The 13,336-nt window shown below is 39.2% G+C and overlaps 1 protein-coding gene across 2 annotated transcripts in view; it reads left to right on the plus strand.

The window, feature by feature from the left end:
- Nucleotides 1–13,336, plus strand: part of chchd3a (coiled-coil-helix-coiled-coil-helix domain containing 3a) — an 89,133-nt gene that overhangs the window by 36,313 nt on the left and 39,484 nt on the right. The window lies entirely within an intron of this gene.

Genomic DNA, 13,336 nt, shown 5'->3' on the forward strand with positions numbered 1-13,336 from the left:
TTCGTCTCTAATAATCTAATTCTCTTTTCTTTTATCTAATGATTTTGTTGCTCTTTTCTTTGTTATTCTGTTTCCATTTAGTTTCGTATTTGATCTGTCTTTCAAGTTCATCAGTTGTTGCCTGTTCTGTCATGTCGCTAGCTCTCAGTTGCTGTGTTTTCTTCTAATCTACATGCAGACTTATAATAGCTGCCAAAAGGTGAGAGACACTGATTCAAAGGGAAAGTGTTTCCAAACTTTTGACCGGTAGTGTAATTGCCGCAATGCAGTTTTGTTTGACTTTCCATCTTGCTTATTTTATATCTGTTGAAGTCATAGATATATCTTTCCCCTTGTGCCCCCTTTAGTTACTTTGTCCATATGCCCCATTGTTTCCTAGGTGTGCCCCCTGCTCTTTTCTTGCTTGAGACTTTTTCCATTCATAGACCCATGTCTTGGTAATGAACCCCACAGCTCCTCATCGCTCCTTCATCTTTCACTGTGTTTGACATGACAGATGACTGAAGACCTCCAGAGGTTTGCTCCCCAGGGCTCTAGATAAAGGCAACTCCAACCTCAAAATGATCAATCAGTCAGTTTACACCACAGGCGTGATAAGCCAATTAATCAATCTGTGAGCTAGCAGATGTTGTTGCTGTCCCTTTTCGGAGAAGCCCGCAGTAAAGTGGTGGCTATGGTGTCTTCAACAAAGGCTGTGGGCCTCAGATGTCTGGGAGTAGAAAGAAGAGTTATTTTTCATCCTTCTATCAGGGTTTCAGCCTCAACTCCCATTTATTTAAACTTTTAATAGATTTTCCTCATCTTAAACCAAACTTTTGAATTTGCCTCAATGGGTCTTGGTCCTGGTTATCATAAATGTTAATTCAGAAGATTTGCTTACACTCAACTAGTATGCTTTTCGAACACCTACAGATTTGCAAGAATTGCAAAAAAAAAAAAAAAAATGCAAATGGTTGAGTGGGCTGCCACCCCTGTCTCCCCTGTCTCAGCCTCATTAAAGCCAGCTGAGTAAGATCAAATCCTCAGTCAACTGCTATCAATGAACTACTGCCTCCAAGGACACTTCATCTTAATGTGCCGTTAAACAGTCAGCAGTTACGATACATGAACAAACATTGAGACGCCCACATTCACCACCTACACTTCTTGGCCTTTGGTCCCTGTCCTGGGCAGACCAGCCCTTTGACCCGTCCTGTCATTACTCACTGTGCTAAAAGATCCCAATATGAGTCATTTTTTCTGCAACTTGTAGTGTAGGTGTGCATTTCTGGTTTACCCACACAAGTCAGTTTAGATTTCAGAAGCCATAAAAGACTGTGTTCTTATGAACAAATCAGGGTTTAGTTGAAATTGTATGTAAAGAATTTTACATTGAATTCATCCACCTTTTAAAAAGGGAATTAATGTTAGTAGCCCCATTAAATCAAAGTTGTGGTTGGTTATGTTCTGAACTGTTTTCACTCTATGAATGTTTTAACATTTTCAGTAGAACTTATCTGTCTCAGTCTGTCCTTCAGCTAGAACTCTCCCAGTACACAGAGACAAATAAGCAAGAACCAGATGTAACTCTGAGTCATCAATTAGACGAGGCAGAGGACTCTTAACGCGATCGCCATGTTACCCATGTTACCCACAATTCAATGCCAATTGCAGTCAGCTGCTTTTCAAGTCATCCCTTGGATGAGGCAGGCGATCTGTCCTAAGCCCACTGCTGCATTGCTTTACCCTTGATCTGAACTCAATATATTAATAAAGAAGTTCTTTCTTAGTTTGAACAGATCCTGTTTCCTGTTCACAGACTTCAAATAAAAAGACGGGTTTATAAAAATGAAAAGTGCAGGAGTTGAAAGAAGTGACAGGTAATAATGGGAAGATTATAATAATCTGGCACAATTTCATACGATATGATAATGTTATATAGGAGGTTTAAACAGTGGTCAGTGGTCTTACACAAAGGCAAAAATGTGCCAATGTGTTCTTTTTGCCTGAGGCACAGATTTATGGACACACGTCTCTTTTACGAATTTGAATCACCATGAATTATCTGTATGTACAGAAACTTGATTTACACTCTCATCTTCAATCATAAATGGTTAGACACTATCCTAATTAATCATTTGCACATGGAAACATTACAGTATACCCCCCACACCTATTTAAGCATAACAGTAACTGTAAACAGAAGAAAATTGACTGAACGAAGAGTAAATGTATTGATCAGCTCCTAAAGTTTAGAGTTAATGAACCAGCAGGGGTACAAAGAAATATTCTTTTATAAGTGAGACGAAAAGCATTGCCAGCTCGCACAAGGACAGCATCAGGGTTAGAGCAGACGCAGTTCCTAATACAGCTTCAGGGGAATGGCACTTGGAAACCAAAGCAGTGTATAAACAAGCTATTATCTGCTGCCAGAAATGTATGCCGTATGTATAACTGCACCAGAGCAACCATTGTTATGCATGACTGCAATTAGCACTCATTTTTACATAAAAGTACAAAATAGAAATAAGATTATAATACATGATTATGACAAAAAACTGTCAAAATGAGGAGCTAGCTCGATGAAATTATTCTGTTTTGTCCTGTTCTCTGTTTGTCTTATATGATGCTTGAATGACTCCCAACATTTCCTCCAAAAGTCTCAATCATCTTTACAATGATTCTACATCAGGAACTATTTGTGTTTCAGTTTGAGCTGGACCAAGACCATGTCCTTTTGTGAGATTAGCCTTGGGTTGTGATGCACCAACTGTGGTCTGAAGGATGATTTACATCTAATTTAACTCCCAACCAAATTGAAAAGCGAGAAGGCCCATCGGTATGGAGGTACCCAAGGCTCCATATATAATCATGTTTGGATACCTGGATGTCTCTGTTGAAATCAGTCATTTTTCTGTGGTCTGTCAAGATTGAATTCATACTCGTGAGTCATCATGAAAGTGGTTATAGTGTTCAAAAGACAAATCCAGTATCAAATTTTTGTTCTTTTGTGTCTCTCTGCACCTGAAGGAGTTGCTATGACTCAACAAAAAAGTGTTCATTGGAGTTTCAAATAACATGCAAGCTGTCTGTTCGTGGAAAGGTGCTTGTTCATTGATGTAATCAGTCCAAGTTAAGCCTATTAACTGGCTGCACCATATCTGACATGATTATATCGCCCATAACCCCAACATCTCCCATGGAGGCTAATAGCTAGCCATAACTTAAGTGTTACTGGTGCTCGGTAAATCCCCATGATGCTTATTAACCAGCCAAAGTAAATGGCTGCCAATGGAGTTTTACTGCCTCTGCTACCAAGACATATGTCTTATTAGTGATGCTAAGGATTAAACAATTACTGCCAGTAAGGTCAGGTAATATCATTTTATACCATCACTTAGAATTGATCTTCCAGTGATGCCTTTTTGATGATAAAAGTTGCTGTGGTTTTATGGGAAGTTACAGTCTAAGCCCAGCTTTATAACAGAGATGTGTGTCTGAAACAGTTTTGAGTGTGTGAGCTCATGTGTGTTATTTTGTGACAGCATCAAGAAAGAAACCTTCTTTTCTGATCTTCTAGTGTGAAATATTCCAACAACTGTCAGAGGAAACCCATTCTACCTCCAACTATCTTGTCATCCATATTCCATTCACATGTTGACTCATCTCTACCCTCCCTTTCATCCTCTCAACCCTATGAACTTCCCTTCCCTCCCTCCATCCATCTCTAACCCTCCACATGCCACCTACACCTCCTTCGTGCTAATTAACACCACAGCACGGTCACAGCGTGCTGATCTTTGACCTCCTCCCTGCCAGGCGGATCGCACAGGATTGGAGGCTCCCAGCTTCGGTATTAGTTTGTCATAGGCTTCTGTCGCACACGACTGTGATATATGAGCCCTGGTGAGCAGCTCTGACCCACCGTGCTGCACCGCTTACTTGGATGGTGTGAGGAAGAACTGATTGCGATGCTACTTGTAACTAGCGTGATCAGGTCTGAGATTATGCTGGCTGTAGGGGGGGCCAAAAGTGACCAAGGTTATGGATGAGGTGCAGTTAGTTAATGTGATGAGATTGGATTTGTGCTCTATTGATCATGACACCTCGCAATATTATTTTCACCTAGCATGATTTAAAAGCGTGTAGCAAGCATACAGCAAACCAGTGTTACCATGTTATTTTACAATAGACAAGCTTCCAAGGTTGAGGTTTGAAATGTACAACGTAGCATGTACAGAATTGATACCAGCCATTAGAACAGTTAAGTCAGGCTAAGTGACTAACCCTGTGAATCCACTGAATACGTAAGCATTGTGAAAGCACTGTGAAGCGGGTGCACCAACTTTCTGCCTGGCACCTTATTTCACCAGCAGAGTTTCAGAGTCTGTGTTACGGTTCACATGAGGATTGTGTCAGAGTGCAATATTTGGTGTAGGCCTTCTTAAAATGCTTTCTAAGAAGGCTTTGAAGTGAACAATAAACCGGCGACTGAATTAGCAGGCACACTTTCACAGCGTCTCACGTGCTGCTCTTTATTTCTTTATAATAGGGATGTGTGGTGCCGAAACAATGTTACGAAACGGCACAGCTTTCCTCCTCCAAGATAAATGTGTTTTCCACAGTGTCTTATTAAGTGAAACCGTCTCACACGTATCTGCATGGTGCTGCCAGTAATAAAGAAATGTTGATGTTTCAGAGTGAAATGCATCCAAAGATCTACCAGATCCGCTTTGGTTTTACCTGCCTGAACGATCAGCTCTGCTCTAGATTGACGTGGTTTCCAAGTGGCAAAATCACAACTAACATGTATTTTAGAGAAGCGGAAAGCGGTGGTGCTTCTGGGACGCTTCAGAAGCCTGGTAGAACCAGTCCTGTTGACTATTGTTGCTCCGGTTGGCTGTGAAGGCGTGGCACTTTCACGTTCGGTTCAACCAAGGGGTAACACTGAATCAATTAACAGTCTTTAGTGAAAGTAAGTAGACTTCTAAACCTTGGAGAGGATTATTGCCTGTATGTATAAATTTTGTTGCATTGCCTAAAGCTTGCACATATTTTAAATCCACCTGTTTAATGTTGTCTTTATTTTTTGTCAGGTCTCTCCAATGTGCTTTGAGAGTTTATTTTTATAGGTAGAACATCGAAAAGAAAGCATGCAGACATGGTCATGTTAAAAAGAAGTGAATGCAAATACTACCTCATGAGAACCAGAGAATGCAACGATTTGCACCGTCAACTGAGCCAAATTGTAGAATCTTTACGCTTTTATACTATTTATTCTTCTTTAGGTAGTAAGTAGCAGCTAGATGCTCTCATTAAGAACAATTGGTTTCATTGTGAGCACTTCTATAAACAGTTTTTTGCGAGTTTGATTTGGATCTCTCAGGTGTGTGTAATCATAGCACCAAGGAGGAAAGACATCAGAGAAGACCTGTTTTCTGTTTCCACATATGATCACCAGAGATTTTCAGGTAGAAGTTCAGGCAATTTGGTTCAGACTTTTTCCGCAGTTGCTGTTCACACAGGCCCGTCGCAGCAGGAGACTTTCTGCTTGAAATTTGCCCTCCCTGCTGGAAATGTGAAGGAGGAGGGAAAACGAATGTCTAGAGCAGTGGTTCCCAACCTATTTTCCCTGTGGTTACCCTTCAAGCATCTACCAAAACGCTGCGGATCCCCCCGCCCTCCCCATGTTGAAACCGTGCTTGGTTTTCTGCTCGTATTCGCTGCTTCTCACCATAGCTGATCCGTTCTGGCTGACTCCTTTCTTTTGATCGAACCCAAGTTAAGGTAATTACCAAAGTAACCTTATTTAGTGGTGTTTCTTTTTCAAAATAGACAATTCAGTTGCATTTTCTCAGACACCTCAATAATGAAATAAGAATGAAACAAAGTGATCATGAAAGCTGAAGCAAATGTGACTAACTCATCTGTATGTGGGCATGGCCTTATTTAAATCACACTGGTTTTGAGCAGTCAAAGCCTTGGGGGGAGCCCTGTTCTCCTTAAGGGATCCCCTTGGGGACACAGGGACCCCAGGTTGAGACCCACTGGTATTAACATACAGCCTGGGGGCCAGAACCAACCCACCAGAAGGTAAAATCTGGCCTGTGGGATGAATTTGACAAAAAAATCACGAAGACATTAACAGCAGATTTAAATTTAAGTCATTTTAAGTCCATTTTTTCCATTAAGGTTGTGATTATGTTTAAATATAATACATTTATAATGCGGTGGGATCACTTTATGTTTTTAAAAATAGATTCCAGTTAAGTATTTTCTGATAAGATGAGTCAACACAAGGTGCTACACACCTGAAAAATGTTTGTCTGAAATAATTTGTAGATATTTACAAGTTGCACTAGTTATAACGTAAACTAAGTTGTTAAAATAAAGTTTCATGATTGCTGTATTTTTTTTTTATTTATTTATTTTTTTTAACATACTCGCTCTTGCGGAATTTTAATCTTGTTAAAAGAAAAGGTTTGATTTTTTTTTTTTTAAAGCACTAAAACATGACATAAACCTGTATTTTTAATTAGCAGATCACTGTGATTTGATGTTTTATGCCTTTTTTTTTTTTTTTTAAATCAGTTCAATCTTTAAGCTTTAAAGCACACATGAGTCATTAACTGGGGCAAAACATTGTAGAAATTCATAATATGAAAAATGTTTTTCATAATGTTTTTCAATAAATAGAAACATTTGTGCTAAAACAAATGTGAGATTTGGGAGTTTTGTCATTTAGATGGTACTACGCTGTTATGTTTACTTTCCTTTTTGAAATCAAATTATGCTGTATGTGGTCCCTGAACTAAAATGAGTTTGACATTCCTGGTCCAGGTCCATAGTGTGTAGGAGATACCTGGCGATGCAGAAATAAGATGTTAAATAGCGGGAGAGAAGAGAACTTCTCCCAGCACACACACAGTTGGAACATAATGACAGCAAATGTTCCTGAATATTTAACACATTCATTAATTGCTTTATTTGCTGATGAGCAATGTTACCAGGGCGCTGGATGGAAAAGTCCAGAACAAGTGTTGCAGATATTTGTCTTCTCACGTGCTACATCTCAGCAGCATCTCTTCAGACTCCATTGCATGTATAAATGAGGCTTTAGAGAAACATTTGTTGCTTTTTGACATAGCTGCAAAATTTGAAGTCCATAACTCTACCTCAGAGTATTAACTCTGGTCCTCCAGGGTCACTATCAAAACCCTGCCGCTAGGGCTGGGCGATATGGCCAAAAAAATAAAATCTCTGATTTTTTTAAAAAACAAATCCAATTTCTGATTTTAATTGATTTTTTTTTTCCCTTACTGTAAAGAAAAAAAAAATACTAATGTCAAAAATTATTCTTTTTCAAAAATGCTTTTATTGCACTCAGCCTAAAAGTTTCCTGAATTTAAAGTGCAACTAAACAAGCTGTTAAACAAGATTGTAAAAAGAGATGCAGGCGCTGCCACTGTAAACATAAGAAACATGTTTGTACTTAGTGTGTTTCTACTGTGAGATAGTTTTTAAGTTTTAATCATACATTTAAGAGTAGGCCTCATCTCACTTGTGTAACTTTATTCTAAAATAAAAAACTGATAAATAAAAATGCCTCCTCTTGGAAGAAAAATAGTGATTCATTTTAGAGTATTTTGACATTAAATAACCAAAACAATTTGCCACATTGGCAATGAGGTAATAAAAATGAACGTTTCTTTACACTTAACATGTGTTTAGACAAAGTTGACCTCTTTGATACAAAATACTACTTTTTAAAAAAATCCCATAATGTTAATTAAAGCTATATTTCTAACACACATGTATTACATTCTTGCTGTTTTTTGTTTAATTTAGACATTTTTGGCAAGAAAGACTAGTCTGTCACTTCATCTGGCTTCAGACCCCTGTGGCATGTGACAATGCCCCCTCCCACTCTGAAAACCCTGCGTTTCCATGACACCTAGAACTGCGCAACAACTAAATGTCGCCATTAAAAACCCGCTGCTATGAATGTTTTTACGATCTCGAGGTGGTTTTTCAGACATTTCAATACAGAACTATATTGCAAAAGTGTAATGGAAACACTTTTTTTGCGTTTACGTGGCCCCAGACGTGACGTGGGAGTCGTGACCAGGTAATTCCCGGTAAAGATGGCGCGATGTTGAATAAACAACAGCAAATTTCAGAGTTTTAGAAAAGAAAGTGAGGAAGAAAAGTTTTGAAAATCCGAAGCAAATTCTTCGCAGCAAGTACAAAAACCCTAAGATAACGCTACGTGCCCACTTTGCATTAACCGCAATTACGAAACGTGATGCTAATGTGCTAAACACTGTTCAGTGGAAACAACCGCAAATCACAACTGTTGTTTGTCAAAACGTACAAATATAGTTTTTATTTAGCAAAAAAAAAAAGTGTAATGGAAATGCAGAGGGCGCACTTCTTGTACGTTTCTACCTGCCATGTTGTGTTTATGTGTTTCTGTAGGAAACCAGCGGGAGTGCGCCGACATCACTATTAAGTACGGAAGGCCAAAAGGTGCTGGCAGGGCAAAAAAAAAAAATACCGATTTTCATCAAAATAAATCTTCATAAACAGAAAATTCGAATTAATTGATTAAATTGATTAATCGCCCAGCCCTACCTGCCGCATTCAGGCCCTTAAGGACCCAAGTTTGACACCTGTGCTCTACAGCGAGGCGAGTGCAAATGCAAAACATTCAAGACTGAATATATATTACAACAAATTTGCAGCAAGATCAAACCGTTTAATGATTAGTTACCATGTCAGGTGTTAATAATAATAATAATGCAATATAATACCTCTGAACAAACTCCAAGATTCATGGAACAATTTTCCACATACTGTCAAAACTAAAGTGGACATGTGCATATCAACCCAAACAGCTCTCATCAGAGAAGCACTGCGGTGGAGGGCCAGTTGTGTGGTCTGGGTGATTTGCTGTAAGGTTTTTATAATGAAAATATTCTTGAGTCAAATGAGTCAGGGTGTGCTGGGTCATATGGTCCCAAACACAGTAGCTCATCTATAACAGAATGACTGAACAGGAAGAAAATCAGCGTTGCAATAGTCTGTGCAAAATGCGCACACAAACCTAAAACCACTATGTAAAAGATTAATAGTCACATTGAAGAGGATGACTTCAAATTATGGCTGCTTAAGGTGATTCTACAAGCTATTGAATTATAAAGTATATCATATTATTTTGCACACTGCTTCTGTTTTTGTTTTTGTTTTTCTTAAACAATGACATGGTGTACTATGTCATATTTGGTTGTATTTACATGATTTTAAGACCTAGTGAAGAGCAAAAGATTTGTCATTATGTCCTGATATTTTTGAAGCAATGCACATGTCATTTTACAAGGTATATTATATACACCTACTGGAAGTACATACTGTAAGCCTGCCGACTTGAGCAGATAAGTTATTTTTATTTTAGTCCCTTTCAAATGCTCTAAAAATAAAAAGCAAATGTCAGGGAACATTTTAAACAAAAAGCAGGTGTTGGAGAAAATAGACTATATGGGAGCAATTCAGCGAGAGAACAGGCTGTCGGTGGCAGGGAGGGGAGGGCTGACACAGCGAAATCCACCTGTTCTCATCCCTCTTCTTCTCAGATCCTCCTTTCACTCCTCCTCCTCCTTTCCACCCCTGCGCCTAGCTCAAACTGCGGCACTCGGCTAATTAAAAAACATAGTTGTCCTTAATTATTCAGCGGCCGGCTAATTGATATTCACAGAAGCGATCACCGGGCCTAAACGATTCGTTTAATCTGACCACCGTGGTCTCACTTTCAAGTGTCACCCTCACCCTATTATGCTTGATAAGATATTGTGGAAAATGGGTGGAATGAGGACGTTTGCTGCTGATGCTTATGCGGCTTCTTTGGCTGCAGGGAAAAAATAAATAATAAAAAATAAAAAAAAATTTAGCCTGCAGGGAGGTTGCTGTGGTAAAAGTTAGTATTTTAAGTGGGATATATATATTTTTTTTTTTCCAATGTCAAGGGTTGCTGCACAGGAGAATTGGAGGGGGTAAGGCACAATTAGTGGCTGAAATGCATAACATTATGCTCCAGAGTTTTACCCATATAGTCTCCAAAAATGAGTCCATGTTGTGTGCATAATGATGGTGATCTTATTTAAGTTAATAAGAAACAGTTGACCTGTGCTTCAGGTCCTGTCAAAGAGCCAGTTCTCGCTCTTGTTTCCATACATCTCTATCATAAGTCCACTTTGATTATCATCTTTTTATGTCTTTTTGTCCCCTCAAGTTTACTTCATTTTCTGGCTCTGCCCTTGTCGCCCTCTTTCATACCCGAGACCACCTTCTTCATCCATGACCGCCTCTTCATTAGGGGAACAATGGGTGCATGGGCAGTGCTGAAGTCTGTCCTATTGTTTGGCCTTTAGTATGATTAGATTATCTTTAAAGTCTGCTGAATGGGATTAATCAGTCAGAAGTAATCCTGACAGAGCGTGTGTGTCGTCAAAGGGGAGGACCAACCTGCTCGCATGGAAATCGAGCACATGCACTGACGCATGTACACACAGACACCCTCACACACTCACAAAAGTGAATTTAAAAAAAAAAAAAAAAAAAAAAAAAAAAAAAAAGAGAAAATCCCTTGGTACACATTTCTGCCACAACCTCTCCTCTTTTAATGACCCCTTTAGTCGCGCCTTCAGCACACATTTATCTCTCCGCCCGCTCTCTGTGGGTACAGCTGCTCCGGCTGGTGTGCAATTGTGTGTGTGTGTGATGATTTGTGTGTTACAGATCAGTGTCTGAACCATTGTTTGTGTCTCAGCGTTTGTGTGTGTGTTTTGTCTTTCTCCGCAAAGCCCAAATCTATACTCGCCACCTACCAGCGTAACATTGAGTTTGGACACACCCGTGATAATACACAACCCCCCCCATGCTTTTCATTTCCCATAGTCCCATCACCCCTTGTCTCCTCAGTCTAAATTGAGCTGTTGGTTGCAGACAGTGTTTTGGCACCTGAGCCAGCGTAATCCAGTCTCTTAAACTTTGCCATCCTGTCTTTGAGGATATGATTGCAGGCTTGGCATCAACAAGATATTTGAAACTCCACTCTAGTTTAAGGGTGTATTTCTGGGTGCCTTCATCCCACACCGGTTCCATCAGTCGGCGCAGCACCTTTCACCCTTTCTGTAACACTACCCAAACAATAGCACTTAACTATTGTAAGGAGCCACAATGGAGGCAATTGTTCGACCACAACAGAAGCCCTGGCTGATGTTTGGCTGTGTTGCGGACAGCAGAGACGCTAGCACCTTGGTTATGGTGATGGTTTGCAGAGTATTGTCAAGAATGTGATCAAGTGTTTGTTTTATTCACTGTCTGGTGGCATAATGGAGGTGTTTGCTTTGTGGGAAGGTTTCGGTCTTGCTTATGGTAGGCGACCTTGGAGCATCCCCTTGACTTTGAAACTTCCCCCACTCATCTTCTGTGAGGACGGCTACTCTCGGAAACTCCTCACTGCTCCTCATCATAATGCAAAGAGCATGTAACGCTGCCTGCAGTGTGTTGATTTGCTAAACGCAGATGGTTATTAGGGAGAAAGACGCTGGAAGGGGTGAAGCTTTTTATTTTTCTCAGGTCCATTGTGTTTTCTTCATGTCTTTCTCACTCAACTTCCTGCAGTGTTTAAAAGGCAAAGTTTCACACCTCTTCACCTGTTTTTCATATTGGATCGTCCTCAGCCGTATTCCTTGTGTGTTTCTGAGTTTATAAGCAATCACAAGTACATATTTGGTGTGTGCACAGGTGTGTGTGCGTGTGTTTCCAGTGAGGGGATGAATTGTGTGTTCAAGCAGAAGAGTGACGTAACTATTCACCCTAAAGAATGAATCTGTCTCTTTACAATATTTTTCCTGTTTTCTGTTTCTTTTTTAATGCTTCACTTGTTTAGGAACTTGAACAAAAGGTGAGTCGTGACGTCTGTACCTTTTTATTACAGACTTTTCTTTTGTTCAAATGTATCTGTGATGCATTTGAATTTTTTCTCTTTGAGCATCTTTGATGCTTTACATCTTTTTTGTTTTTACTAGCTATTTTTTCTGTGTATTTATGAAAGATTTACCTTTACAGCTCTCTTTCCCAAATATATTATGTTTGAGATTCTACTATTACATGGAACAGTATTGCTATTTTTCCTTCTCCCTCGTCATGGAGAGTGCTTTTACCACTTTACTGAGACTGATATATTTGTTGTGGTACGACCTTAGCTAAGACTCTGATGTTCAGGCCCTCAGGGGACTCTGTGTATAAAAGGGGGCTTATTTTGTTGTGTAAATCAGTGTGAACTCAAATATTTCCAGAAATAATTCAATAGTTACTTACACAGTTCAGTCAAGTTTCAGTGGTGACTTTATCAATTGAGTCTGCAAATGTAAAATTAGCATTTTATTGAAGTGATAGTCCCAAATGCTCCATTGTGTTTGAAATTCCTGCATGAAGTTGAAACCAGATATCACAGGTATCTTATTTCCTTGCTTTGATCACTAACTGATGAATACACGGGCATTGATACGGTTGAGTGGACCATTTTGCTGAGAAATCTTCTGAACTGAGTGAAACGACCTGGAAGTCTCTAAGCTGCATCCCTGATGGGAGCTTTTTGAGTTCCCCAAATACGACAAAAGCTCCGGTGCTTTTCTTTAGAGATCTGAAGATACCAGGCCATTTTTTAGGAAAGGGAGAGAGACGAATCCTTCCCATAAATCCTTGTGGTTGTAAATTTCAAAGCAATGCAGGATTATTTTGTTTCCAGTTGGACTAAGTTATTGATGAGAATAAATATGAAGACAGTGAGACGAATGTGAGCAGCCCGGGACATGTTTCTATTTAGTCATTTGCTTTTCTTCCTAATTATACATTTTGACATTCAAGTGGTATTTTATATCATATCTTAACATAGTAATCCAGTGGTAATAAGATTAAGATCAAAAGCATCTTCTGCTGAATATTCATTTAATATAAAACAGAAGTTTCAGTGTTGCAGACGCGGGATTTTCATTGCAGTTGTAGTCTTTTCATAACTTTCCTTAACCTATTGACATATTCTAAAGAAGAGAAGGAAAAGATTATAGGTTTTATTTATTTATTTACTGTGCGATTTCCGTTGAGAGTGTATCAATCTTTTTTTCCCCCCATGAGTTTAGCTCCATAACTATCAGTCATAATCCCTCTTAAAAGATATTCAACCTCTTCTGAACTAACACAACTGCCATGAACTTTTTCAGAAGTGATGCTACTTTATACCCCTCATTTGGTCGGATCTTTAGGCTGAAGCTTTAGCTACATCAATGTAATGTAA

The sequence above is a fragment of the Telmatherina bonti genome, assembly GCF_933228915.1.
Source record: "Telmatherina bonti genome assembly, chromosome: 23".
Classification (NCBI taxonomy): domain Eukaryota; kingdom Metazoa; phylum Chordata; class Actinopteri; order Atheriniformes; family Telmatherinidae; genus Telmatherina; species Telmatherina bonti.